Raw genomic sequence first — 12,498 nt, forward strand, 5'->3', positions numbered from 1 at the left:
CTTGGGATACGGTGTCACAGGTAAGTAAAACGTGTTCTCGGCCTTCACTTGTTCAGAGAAACTGCGGTAGCACAAGCCGGCGCTGGGGGGTGTAGTTGGGGTTGCCACGGCTGTTCTTTGAGTGGAAAAAAGAACCGTCAGGAGCTGCCAGCGAATTATGAGCGGAGGCCGCCAGCTGTTCCAGACATGCCACCCAGCGGGGCGAGCCCGGCTCCGGTTACACCACAACGGGAACCCCCGAGCCCTGTGGAATGGCACGGATCGTGCGCGTGCGGCATGTCTGGACAGGACCCCGGAGGGGCGTGGCCGCGCAGGAATGTCCGGAATCCAGAAACCGGCGCACCTGAATCCCGGCTCTGACTCTGCTGTGATTTCTGGCAAGGCGACCTTGCTTTCCTCTTTAACAGGGATTTCGTTTCCAAAAAAGCAAGAGTCGGACAGCCATTGATTCAGCATCCTTGGTGAGTTTTACGCTCGATTCGTTCTTATGTCGCTTAATAAACTGTGCACGAGTTTATGGAGTTCCGTCCTTTTCACGTTCGCCCAGTTATTTACGTTTAAATACTACAGCTCACAGAAGGCAACAGGTTGTAAAGCACGAACCAGGTCTGGAAGACTGTGTCTGCCTATTTATTTACTTCAAGCTCACCAATTTGGTTAAAGTCTGTGAAATAACGCGCAGGCGCACATCGCGATGTGCTAAGATAACACAATGTAGGAAAGTGAGGACTCCTTGATCAAAATTCCAGTGTTGCGATTGATTCCACAGCTGGCGGTTCATGCGGTCTAGTTGCACAAGGTCATGAGCGTGTCCTTCGAATGTCCTCGAATTGTACCCAGCAGCACTCCACGCGCTTGTGTTTCTAAGCATGTACATGTGGGTGGGGGGAGAGAAAAAACTACAAGTACCAGAATGCTAAATGTTGTTAGTTTAAAGCGAGTGGTGGCTAAAGGTGCCGTACGTACCACTTGATACGTGTTCCACATAAGTTCCTACCGTAGGACTGCCTGGGTGGATCTGCCCCCACTTTGCAGTTCACTTTGTCCTCTACACGCAGTGACGTTTCTCCTGCAAAGGAGTCAACAGGGGGTTCTAGGCTCGTGGCCTCGCGGGAAAACGTTATTGTTTTCTGGTAGATCGCAGTGCCAGTAGGGCTGGTGAAGAATTAATCAACATACACTAGGAAGGCTGGCAGGGTCGGGGACCTGGCGTGTCCCGTCTTTGCATTGATAGCAACACTTAATAGATCTTGGCCGCCTCTAGACAAGGGAGCAAAAGATGGCAGTTAATCAGGCCCCATTCGACACTTCCTCCTCCGAGCCAGATAAAGAGTACTGTGGTCTGTGTAATAATATACATATGTTACAGACGGTGCTTGAAATGGAAAACCATAAGTGCTTGTTTCTGGGAAGTGCCGGTACTCTCTAATTAAAGGTATTGCATTTCTTTTGAGATGTGCCGGTACTCTCCCTCTCAAACTAAAATAGCGCCGGTACTGCGTACGGGTCAGTACCGGCCCATTTAAAGCACTGGTTACATAGCGCCAAGAAACCCCTCGGACGAGTGTGCTCTTCTCAAAGGCCTAGCTTATGCTACTCTGCCATTGAAAATATAAATCTGGTACTACAATGCCAAGGTGCTATCAAAAGGGTCTGCATGTGACCTTGATCCGGTGGTGGTGGTTGTTTAAATGATACAGGGGACCTCGGAAAGGTTCTCTTTCTGTAAACCACCTGCTCCTGTGTACCTCTGATCCTGGATCTGGCACACCAGGGAGCCCTGGCCACGCCCAACTGCACACAGGAAACCACGCCCTTCAGGTGTGAGGGCGGGGTCAAAAGAGGACACACCCTCCGCGGGAACTCCTCGCAGCCACCCAGCGTGCCAGGGAGCCGCAGGTGAGGAAGGGAAGGAGAGAGAGATATGGCACTAGGGCAACGGAAGTAGATGGAGGTGGGGGGCGTGTGATCAGACGAGGTGGGAGAAGTCAGATCTCATGTCTCGGGAAGTGCGGGGGTGAAAGGATGGATGGGAAAGTGTACTCGGGTAGGTGAGGAGTGAGAGCTTCGGTCCAGGTGGGTGGGGGGGGAGAAATGAGGTCTCATGGGGAGAAAGGAGGCTGGGACTTGGCGAATGAGATCTGAGGAGAAGGAGGGGCAGCCCTCAGTCCAGGTCAGCTGAGGGACTCCGCTTGAGGGCAGGTTATTTGCAAGAAGAGGCGGAGCTCGATGTGAAAAAGAACTGCAGTAGGTGAGCCAGAGACAAGCCCAGGGCAGGAGAGAAACAGGAAGGCCTCTGAGAGGAAGGGCAGAGTGAGGTTCTGGGGACAGGAAGTAGGCTGGTTAGGTGAGGGGGGAGATGGGGGAGGGGAGATGAGCCTCCAGGACAGAGGTCGGGGAGATGGGACAAAACGGACAGGGATGAAGGGGGGGGGGGCGGGGTGAGTCTCGGGATCGGGTTGAAGAGACGGGCAGTGCTAGAGAAGGGAGAGCTAAGGTCATACTGTGGAGGAGGGTGGGGCTAAGTGAATGGGAAGAAGGTGAACTGAGGCCAGGCAGAAGAGCGAGGGGGGGAGGAGGCGCGGCAAAGCAACGGTGAGAGAAGGGGGCCCATGGCAGGGGGTGTGTGGGCGGAGACATGTTGTTTTGCTTTAGAGTCATGCTGTCAGCATCTTTCCTGTATTTGAAAAGTGTAGTATTCGGGGTACTCTGGCCTGTTCTAGATAGGTGTCATGTGTGCATCTCTTTGCATTTGGGCAGAGGTGGATTAAGTATCTTGGGTGGGGGATGAGTTTTTAACAACGTATCCAAAAGAAACCACTCTTGTGAAAAAATGTACAGTTGGATCAGACACAAACATAGGGGGGAGACGGTTGCCCTGGAGTTACAACACGACCCTAGCCAGAGTTCGAGCCAATCCATCAAAACACTCCGCGAGTCGTGCCCAAATGTCTGGTAAAACATGAGTAAGAAGACCATGGTGATGCTTGAATGAATCGCAGCCGCTGGCACTCTGGGGCCGCATCCCGGTCCATGATTTTTCGGCCACCTCAGTCTGGACCCAGCCTATGCAAATGAGTCTTGGCCCTGCTGCTCGTGGGAACAGTCCATCCCGAACTGCCAGGCCCTCCCTGGACCGGAGGAACCGGGTCAAGGCTGATTTGCGTACAGCTGGGTCCGGACTCGGCTGGCATGGTGCGAGAAAAACGACGGATTGGGATGCGGCACGAGCAATTGCCTGAGGCTGGGATTAATTCCACAATTCCATCCATCACCTTGTTGTTTTTGAGTTTGATGCCCTAAGTGTGCCTGGTATACCCAGATGTGGGTGCCAGGCTCACTGTACCACTGCAATCAAGCTATATATACCCAGCTGAAGAGCCCATAACGAGGGTAAAACTCTTCCTGTTTGCTCATGTTACAGTTCAGGGAGGGCCTGGCCAGGTAGTTCGGGATGCACTGTTACCATTGGAGCAGGGTGAAGACTCATTTGCATATGGCTGGGTCCCATCTGAGGTGGCATTGTGGGCGTAATAATGATTGATCGGGATGCGGCCCCAGCGATTGCCAGTGGCTGAGATTAAGTCAAGCATTCCATCCATCACCTTGTAAAACATGAGAGCATTGTTTAAAATTAAATATGCCATTTTTTTGCATCTCTATATGTGCAATTATAATGATGACACAGTAAACTGATCCGAATCACTCTAAGGTGTTTCCAAATGTTCCAGTTACAAAAAATGAATTGGAGTGAATAAAAGGGTTTCTATCTCCTGTCCACTCTCTGCCCTCCCGTCTATGCTGCCCCCCCCCCCCCCCCTCCCCCCCCATCCCCGCTGCTTACCACCCTGTCTGTCCCTGATCATGCTCCCTGGCTATCTATCCCCTTTCATCGCCGCGGGCCTCTTCCTCGTGCATGCTTTGTGCCTCCCTGTCCACCCTACATGCATCTCCCATTGCTGCTACTTTCCACTGCTGCCCACACACCACCATCCACACAATGCTTCTCCGTCAATAGGCCTGCTGCCCCAGGGAGTGCCCCTCCCCGAACACAGCTATATCTGCTCTCGTTTGTGACGCTGCCCTGTCTCCATGGCTCTACACCCTCCCAGGGCACCCTTGCATCACCCCTCCGCCGGGCACCCGTGCACCAACCACGGAGGCACCATTGCATCTTAATGCCTCGCCGTAAAGTTCACCCACACGGTGTCATTTTGCAGGCCAAGTCGAGAGCGGCGCCTGCCAACGCGATAGCGGATCTTCCAAAGAACAAAAGCATCCATAATTGCGGGCCCTGCTGGCGTTCCCGTCACTCTGCCACCCTCCTTTGGAACCAGCAGCCTGTTCTTGGCAACGGGGCATCCTTGTGGGAATTTCTTCCAGTTGGAAAGCACCAGGCTGAGCCCGGATCCTGCCTTTAAAGCCGCAGCAGTACTTCTGTTTCTCGGCAACTTTTTGCATGAAGTACCTGATCTCAGCGGCGCAAGTCAGCCTTCGCTTTCCCATGCTGCTGGGTTTCTGGATGCCGGGTTCCAGACAGACCCCGCCTCCTTCGCCAGCTCTGGTGAGTGATGATAACCGTTATGTGGCGCGCTTGCTGCAGGCCCCGCCCTCTCTAGACACTAGACAGGTCGTTATCTAAATTAGTGTCAAACTGTTGAAAAGGCGCCTTAAGCCCTTTTCTGAAGGCTGTAAGATTAGGCCTGTCTCAGTGAGAAGGAGAAACTTCCGGGCGCTTAGGGCCTAGATTACAAAGCGCTCTCTTTAAATTGAGGAACATTAGACAAACAAGCACTGGCGTAGCCAATCAATCTCGCCTTTAGCACCTTTATAATTATTTAACTATGCAGCAAGTTATCCTGGGTTCTGCAACATCTACTGTCCTTTAACGTGGAAGGTTTGACAGTAATAGGCGCATTACAGCACTGCGTAATATGCCTCACTTCAGGGATGAAGTAATTCCTTTTGTGGAAGTGGTGGTATTGCAGTGGAGGGCACATGCAGCACAGCGGAGACATCTACCTTGGCCTCCACACCGAGCTGGTGATGTAGAGAATCAATAAAATGATTGCAGTGTAATCTTGCTAGAGGTTACTACGGCTCGGAGTCGACATCGGATATGTAGACCTGTATATCTGATGTACACCAATAGTAATCAATCTAGCTCTCCCTTCGGAGTATGTGATATATACACATAATCAAAATGCGAAGTGGGTCGCACACCGCTCGTCATAATAGCAAATAGCCCCATAGGATTCTGGAGGATGTAGTGACAGCGGCGGGTACACCTATGCCACGAGTAAAAAGTTTAAAATGCCATCCCTGGACACGTGTTTCGAGGTAATTGCCTCTCGTCAGCAGGGAGCAGGTACGTATGCGGGGTGCTGTTGACTGCCAAAAATTATCAGGTATAGTACCTCTCACGGCGCGCGGGTGCGGGATCCGGGCTCGTCAACCCATAGCTCAGGGAGCTTTAAATACAAATTGCGAAGTGGGTCGCACACCGCTCGTCATACTAGAAAATAGCCCCATAGGATTCTGGAGGATGTAGTGACAGCGGCGGGTACACCTATGCCACGAGTAAAAAGTTTAAAATGCCATCCCTGGACACGTGTTTCGAGGTAATTGCCTATACACATAATCGTAACTCGCGCGGCGGCGGTATTGCGGCCGCTGTCAAATCTTGTTATCCATGCTCATGGACGGTTCTGGATATAGTTGGTTGTGAAAGTGCCCATTTCTGTCTGTCGGTTAGTCCACATTTTACTTTCTCCGGACTCCTCATTTATCGACCACCTGGGCCGGATGCCGCTTTTAGATCTGCTCTTCCTGAAGCTGTTAGTGCCTTAGCTTTAAGGGCTGCTAATTTCAGCGTTATTGGTGATTTAAATCTTCATTTGGATGCTGTTTACTCCCCTGCAGTAAGTAGCATCCTCGCTGATTTGGAAGCCCTTCAGCTATCTCAGCTGGTTAAACACAGCTCTCATATTGGTGGGCACATTTTAGATCCTTTTTTCACCAATTTATCTACGGTGAAAGTCTTGCCCCCCAGGCCAATGGCTTGGACTGACCATCATCTTATAGAACTGCATCTTCGGATTGAGGACTCCCCTCTCAGTGCAGCCGTGCCTACGTCTTTCAGACGCCCATGGAAAAAACTAAAGTTAGCTGATTTTCATCGACTCCTTGGTCTTCATCCTTTGGGGCCTTTTACTGATACTGAGGCGGGCTACGATCATTTTTGCAGTTGGCTAACAGGAGCTTTGGACTGCCTGATTCCCATGACGGAGAGTAAGCGCCGAAGCGCCAGACCCAGTCCTTGGTATGATGACTCACTTCGGCTCCAAAGGAAATCTTGTAAACAAGCGGAAAGAGCTTGGCGTAAGTCATATCTGCCTGACAAAAAACTACTGTATCTTGCCAAGGTAAAAACATACCATAGGGCGGTCTGCAAAGCTCGTGCCGCCTACTTTTCCCGTGAAATTAATTCGAGCACCAACCCTACTAAATTAATATTTAAGGTGCTCAAGGATCTCACAGTCAGTAGAGCTCCAGCTGTCGATATCTGTTCGGCCACTCACTGTGAGGGCCTGGCAGCCTTTTTCATGGAAAAGGTGGAGGCCATCTATTGTTCCTTCCCTGGTTCATCTGTTCCTCTGGGGAAACTGGATTCTGGCCCGAAAACTATCATGTCTCTGTGCTCCTTCCCTGAGATCTCTATGGAAGAATTCTATAAGATTGCAGCAAAAGTTAAATCAGGTTCTCCTATGGATCCTCTTCGTCCTGCTCAATTTAGAGAGTCTGCAACTTTATGCTTTCCTCCGCTCTGTGATCTTGTAAATTTATCCTTGAAGTCCGGCTCTGTTCCCGACAGTTGGAAACAAGCGCAGGTGATGCCTATTTTGAAAAAAACGGCTCTCGATCCTCTAAAATATGAGAACTACCGACCCATTTCTCTTCTTCCTTGGGTGGCAAAATTGACTGAGGCCCATGTTAATACTATCTTATGTAACCATATCCATTCTGCCAATATTTTGGATCCTTCTCAGAATGGTTTTCGACCTGGCCACAGTACTGAGACCGCGCTTCTCTCTATGGTTGAGTACCTGCGCACTCTGGTGGACTCTGGTCATACGGCGGTTCTAGTGCTTTTGGATCTCAGTGCCGCGTTCGACACTGTCTCCCACGCAATTCTATTACAGCGTTTGGTTGAGGCTGGTGTCGACCACGTGGCACTCGAATGGTTTCGATTGTTCCTATCTGGTCGCCCTTTCAGGGTCGTTACCCCTCCTTACCAGTCCAAACCCCATTTCATCACACAGGGTGTTCCACAGGGGTCAGCTCTTAGCCCCACTCTTTTTAATATCTATGTTCAGCCGCTGGCTGCTGTCGTCAAGCGATGTAATCTGACCATGGTGTCTTATGCTGACGACACGCAGCTGGCGGTTGCAATAAGTGGGGCGTCTGACCTAGAGGCCACCAAGTTTTGTGAGGGAATCAGGTCGGTGGCTAGTTGGTTGACAGACAATTGTTTGCAACTGAACGCCAAAAAAACGGAGGTGCTGATTGTGGGCAATCAGAGCCAATTATGGGGTGATCGTTGGTGGCCACCTGAGCTTGGCCCTATCCCTCTTCCTGCCACTGAGGTAAAAAATCTTGGCATTTGGCTAAATTCTAAACTTAGTTTTGTTCCCCATACTAAGAATATCGCTGCCATGTGCTTTGGGACTCTCCGTAGGCTTAGACCCATTTTTAAATTCTTTGATGCTCCAACTAGGCAGCTTATTGTACAAGCCACTATTTTATCTCGGTTGGACTATGCGAGTTCCCTTTTGCTTGGAGCCAATCAGGCAGAATTCTGTAGACTCCAACGAGTCCAAAACGCAGCCGCCAGGGCTTTGATCGGCTTGCCGAGATTCTGCTCGGCCAAAAAATCTATTCATGGACTTCATTGGCTCCCTGTCTGTCAGAAGATTAAGTTCAAGTCTCTCTGCCTCTCGTTTAAAATTCTGAAGCATTCTTCGCCCCAGATTCTGAAACATCTTATTTCGCCGTATGTACCATCGCGGTCCTTAAGATCCTCAGGGGTATATCTGGTTACAGTTCCACGTTTTAAACGGGTTAGAGCCGGGGGCCGATCTTTTAGTGTGCTCGCTGCCAAGCTTTGGAACTCACTTCCTCTCCATATTCGCGCCATTGATGAACTTTTGACTTTCAGGAAGGCCGTCAAGACCTTCCTGTTTTCTTTGGATGCCTAGTACTATCATGGCTCGTCCACTGTCCGTTTATGTGCCGTTTCCTTGTCTGGAAGCGCCGGGACGCCCCTTTGCTGGGGCAGCTGTGCGCTATATAAATTTGGTTAACATAACATAACATAGAATCTAAAACAAACTGAACTCACTTCTTTACCACATAAGTGATTATCACTATTCTTTAGAAACACTTTTTTAAAAACTTTATAGTAATGACAGTTGGAGTTAAAAAAAACTCCTGGCTTTTAAATGTATGCCGCGCAGGTTAAATGGAGATTTATTTTTAAACTGAGACCTTACTAACTCTGCCGTTTTACATGTCTCATAACTTACGACCTGCCAGTAACACAAGGATCTCTTCAACAAAAGCTTGTGAACCCACTGAGCTACCTTACACTAAATGCACACCATTGACCCGCATTTAGCTCTGCAGCAGCCGCGTTAACTCTCTGATGACACTAACCTGTGACACAATGGTCTACACAAGCCCCATTTTATCACCAGTCTGCAATCCTCTAACTTTCTGGATTTGCATCAGTATCCGCAGTAGGTGCCTTAACCGTCTAAACGAGTTTTATACGCATTCTGTTTGGGACCGATAAATTAAGCCAGAGCAGCTTTATCACATTTTCCTTGTTGCCAATTACTTTAGGGCAGATTTAAGCATGTGATACCGCATGCAGTTCATGCACTGTCGCAGGTGAGACCTAAAGAAAGGAAGCTAGAAAAAGAGAAAGGGTGTGAGTGAGAGAGAGAGAGACACACACAGAGAGAAAGACAGAGGTGAAAAAGAGTGGGCAAAGGGCACCACAGGCTAGACGGGAATACAGAAAAGGAGAAATGGGGAGAAGTAGTAAAGGAGGAGAAAGAGTGATAATAAGGAGGAGGGGATAAGTAAAAGGGAAAGGGGAGGAAAGCTGGAAGCAAAGGAGAAAATATTTGAGAAAGGGAAGGGAAAGAACAAGGTACAGCGAGTGAGAAATAAAACAAAAACAGAAAGAGGAGAGCTTATTATAGTACGAGTAGTGCTTTAAATGGGCCGGTACAGAGTCCGGCACTTTTTTATTTTGAGACAGAGCGAACCTGCACTTCTCAAGAGAAATGCTATACTTTTAATTGGAGAGCACCGGCACTTCTCAAAAACAAGCTGGTACTCTGGTACAGAGTACCTGCACTTCCATTTTTCCATTTCAAGCACGGAGTACGAGTTAATGGGAACAATAGAGTGGCCTAGTGACAGGGTGTTGGAGAGAACAGAAGAAAGAGAGGTGGATATAGTAAGGGAAACAGAGATAGAAGTTAAGGAGAAAAAGAGTGAGGAAAAAAGAGAAAGCAAGATAAAGAGTGAAAGAAAAAGTGAGCAACTGAGAACGCTTGCAGACACAAGACACATGTTGGTGTGCCCTTGTAGAGAGGGTCTTGAGGGACACTTTGGAAAGATGCAGGGCACAAGTCCTATAAAAAGAAGTGGGGCGACTGACAATATGCAAATGACCTGATGACGTCACGTGCTGGACGTGTCCCGGTGTCTGATAATTACACAGGGACACGTTCAGCTTATTTCTGTGCGGCCCAGCTTCTTGGCAGGAGGGACTGCGTCTACACTGTGAAAAGAGTGGGGGGACGCCGTGTACCCCCGACTCGAGCCCTGGCAAGATGGATTCATTGGAAGGAATGTGCAACAGGAAGATTGCACAGGACTGCGTGTGTTAGTAGGATGAATATAGCCCAGCCTTGGTGGCATACGGCGTGGAAGAGCCAGTGTTCCCTCACACTGGAGATTCTGAAAGAATGGAGTCAGCTGACAAGCTGAACCTTCTAACGCAGATCGTGGTCAGCAGTTCAGACTATCCTGGCTAGGTGGTGAGGGGTCTCACTGTGATGAAGCCGGGGGAGGGGCGGGGGTGTGTGAGGCCCACCTGGGATGTACCTGTTTGGCCCATCCCAGTGGCCTTCAAGAGGCTCCAACATTTTCCATGTAAACTGCGGGCCGTCGAGTCCTGCTACATCTACAGTGGCCCAGAATGATTAGACTTTAGCATTTACAGGAGAAAAGTAGAGCATGCGCTAGCATTGATTATCTTTTGCACACAAAGGGATTTTTTGCGCTGAAAGATGGCACAAGCGCATCTCTGAAAAAGCATTGCATCGAATAGCACAAAACCTTTGTAATGAAGGTAGTGGGTGGAACAGGGTGAGCACAGACCAAACCAGCTCCAGTTCCTGTGTGCCGGGCGCAAAGCTCCGGGCTGCAGCTCGCCCTCGCGCTCCCGCCTCTCATGCCACTTCGGCAGCAGAGCCCGGCACATACTGCCTTTCCCTCTGCTTTACACATCCATTTTTCACACGCTCCTGTCACGCGCTTTCACAGAAGTTTGTGTAGAGGAGAAAGATGGGACAGGAGCCAAAAGTGCTGCAGAAGTTTGTGAGGAGCACAGGTGTGTGGGGGTGCATGCAGTGTGCTTACAATGTTAGCTTCAAGCGTGGAAACGATGAACGCGACAAATGGCTCCAAAACGTGGTACTAGCACGACTGCTGTATTTTCAATGCAGCAATCTAACCTTTGGAGCACTGATGTGAAATTGAGGGAATTGCACCTTAAACGACAGTGGTGTACAACTGCCATCTTTTTAAAGCGATTTAACAATGTGGACCATATTCCAGCAAAACTTTAAACAAAGCATGCACCATAAGAAGAAGCACTTTTGCTTTAGTATATGCCAAACTTGCATACGCTTATGCGCAATTGATTCACATCTTTCGAAAATTAAAAGGCAAGCCAAAATAAGAAAAGAGTCCTACAAAAACAGCATAAATGCACACAGGGGAATGTAAACAGTGAAAGGGCCAGTCGCCAAGGAAAACATCAAAGACAGGACAATTGGCACAGTTTCACCCCCCAAAAGCCACAGAGTTTAAAAGACACACCAACACGCAAATGAAAAGCAAGGAGCATGGAGGGACGTGGTGAAAGCCCACAGAGTAGACACTGCATGTCTCGAACGAGAAAGCTAATTTGCTGCCTAGGCGAGACTTAAAATGGGACACAGGCTTTCCCTAGTGGTGTGCGTGGCACAGCCCTAGAAAGAGGGGAAAAGGTGTCCTGGCATATTGTGTGCTCCTGTTCTCATGCTTATACGTAACCCGCACTGCGTGCTCCCAGCCGTGTGTGTGTGTGTGTGTGTGTATACATATACATACAGTCCTTATTGCGTTTCTGTTCCTGTAGTCTGTAGAATTGAATGATACTGTCCCTGTTAGCTCTGTCCCACACAGCATAAGGCATGGGGCCATGGGACAGCCTGCTTCATCATGGGCGTCGATTCACCATAATGCTAAGGGTAGCAAAAGTGACATCATATACCTTTTCACCTTAAATGCATCACAGAAAGCGGCGTCATATGACCCCTTGAATCTAGGTCTATGTTAGATACCATCTATATATTATTCTGATGACTTGTTCTTTGAAAGCTCTGGGACGTAACACTTGCTCTGAATTGCAGTGAGCAAGTGAAGTGTGAAAGCCAGGCCTCTACTGGGGGTGGGGGTTCCTCTGTGAGAAATGTTTGAAAAGATTGTTGTCAAATAGTGTACTATGCCAAGAATTGCCTCTAGTATGCAATTACCTGTAATTAACAAGGGTGTCCGTAATGTCAAGAATTACCGCCAGTATTTTGACGCAGGTGTCTGTCATGCAAATAAATGCCTCAAGAATGCCAGCACTGGTATCTTACCATGGGTTTCTCTATGAGACAAGAATTACCTTCAGTAGGCCAGGGCCAATGACAGACTTGCCAGCATAACACTACGTTGTCACTCACACTCATTCATTCTCACTCTCTATTATTCCCATACACTGATCCTTATTCATACTCACTAATTTGCACTCATTATGACTCTTTCATACTTACTGACACTCAATATGACACATTCTTACTCTCTACCTGTTAATGAATCTCCCTCACACACACAAGTTTACATATACATTCACACTTGCTCATATGAACACAGGCAAGCACACAAGATACATTTAAATGCATTTTTATTGATCTTATCTGCCACCAAAGGTCCCATTTCATTGTGCTCAATTTTTTATTACACTAATAATGAATAATGCAATATTATTTAGTATTAGTACAATGAAAAATGGACGGAAAATAAAAAGTGCGGTGTCACCCCAGTGTACTTGGCACTGATTTTGCCACATCTGAGGCCAGCGGTTGCAATGGCAGTGCCTGGGACTAC

The 12,498-nt window shown here is 48.8% G+C and overlaps 1 protein-coding gene across 4 annotated transcripts in view; it reads left to right on the forward strand.

Moving 5' to 3' along the window:
* Nucleotides 1-388: 388 nt before the first annotated feature.
* Nucleotides 389-12,498, forward strand: part of RHBDF2 (rhomboid 5 homolog 2) — a 381,680-nt gene continuing 369,570 nt past the window's right edge. The window contains exon 1 of one of the 4 annotated variants that reach the window (XM_085616914.1): nt 389-461. The gene's annotated coding sequence lies outside the window, so the exon portion shown is untranslated. Of the gene's footprint in view, nt 462-1,824; nt 1,900-2,027; nt 2,048-2,188; nt 2,252-12,498 lie in introns of those variants that run through there. The other 3 variants (XM_085616913.1, XM_085616916.1, XM_085616915.1) reach the window with 3 other exon arrangements.

Source organism: Triturus cristatus, chromosome 7 (assembly GCF_964204655.1).
Source record: "Triturus cristatus chromosome 7, aTriCri1.1, whole genome shotgun sequence".
Lineage (NCBI taxonomy): Eukaryota > Metazoa > Chordata > Amphibia > Caudata > Salamandridae > Triturus > Triturus cristatus.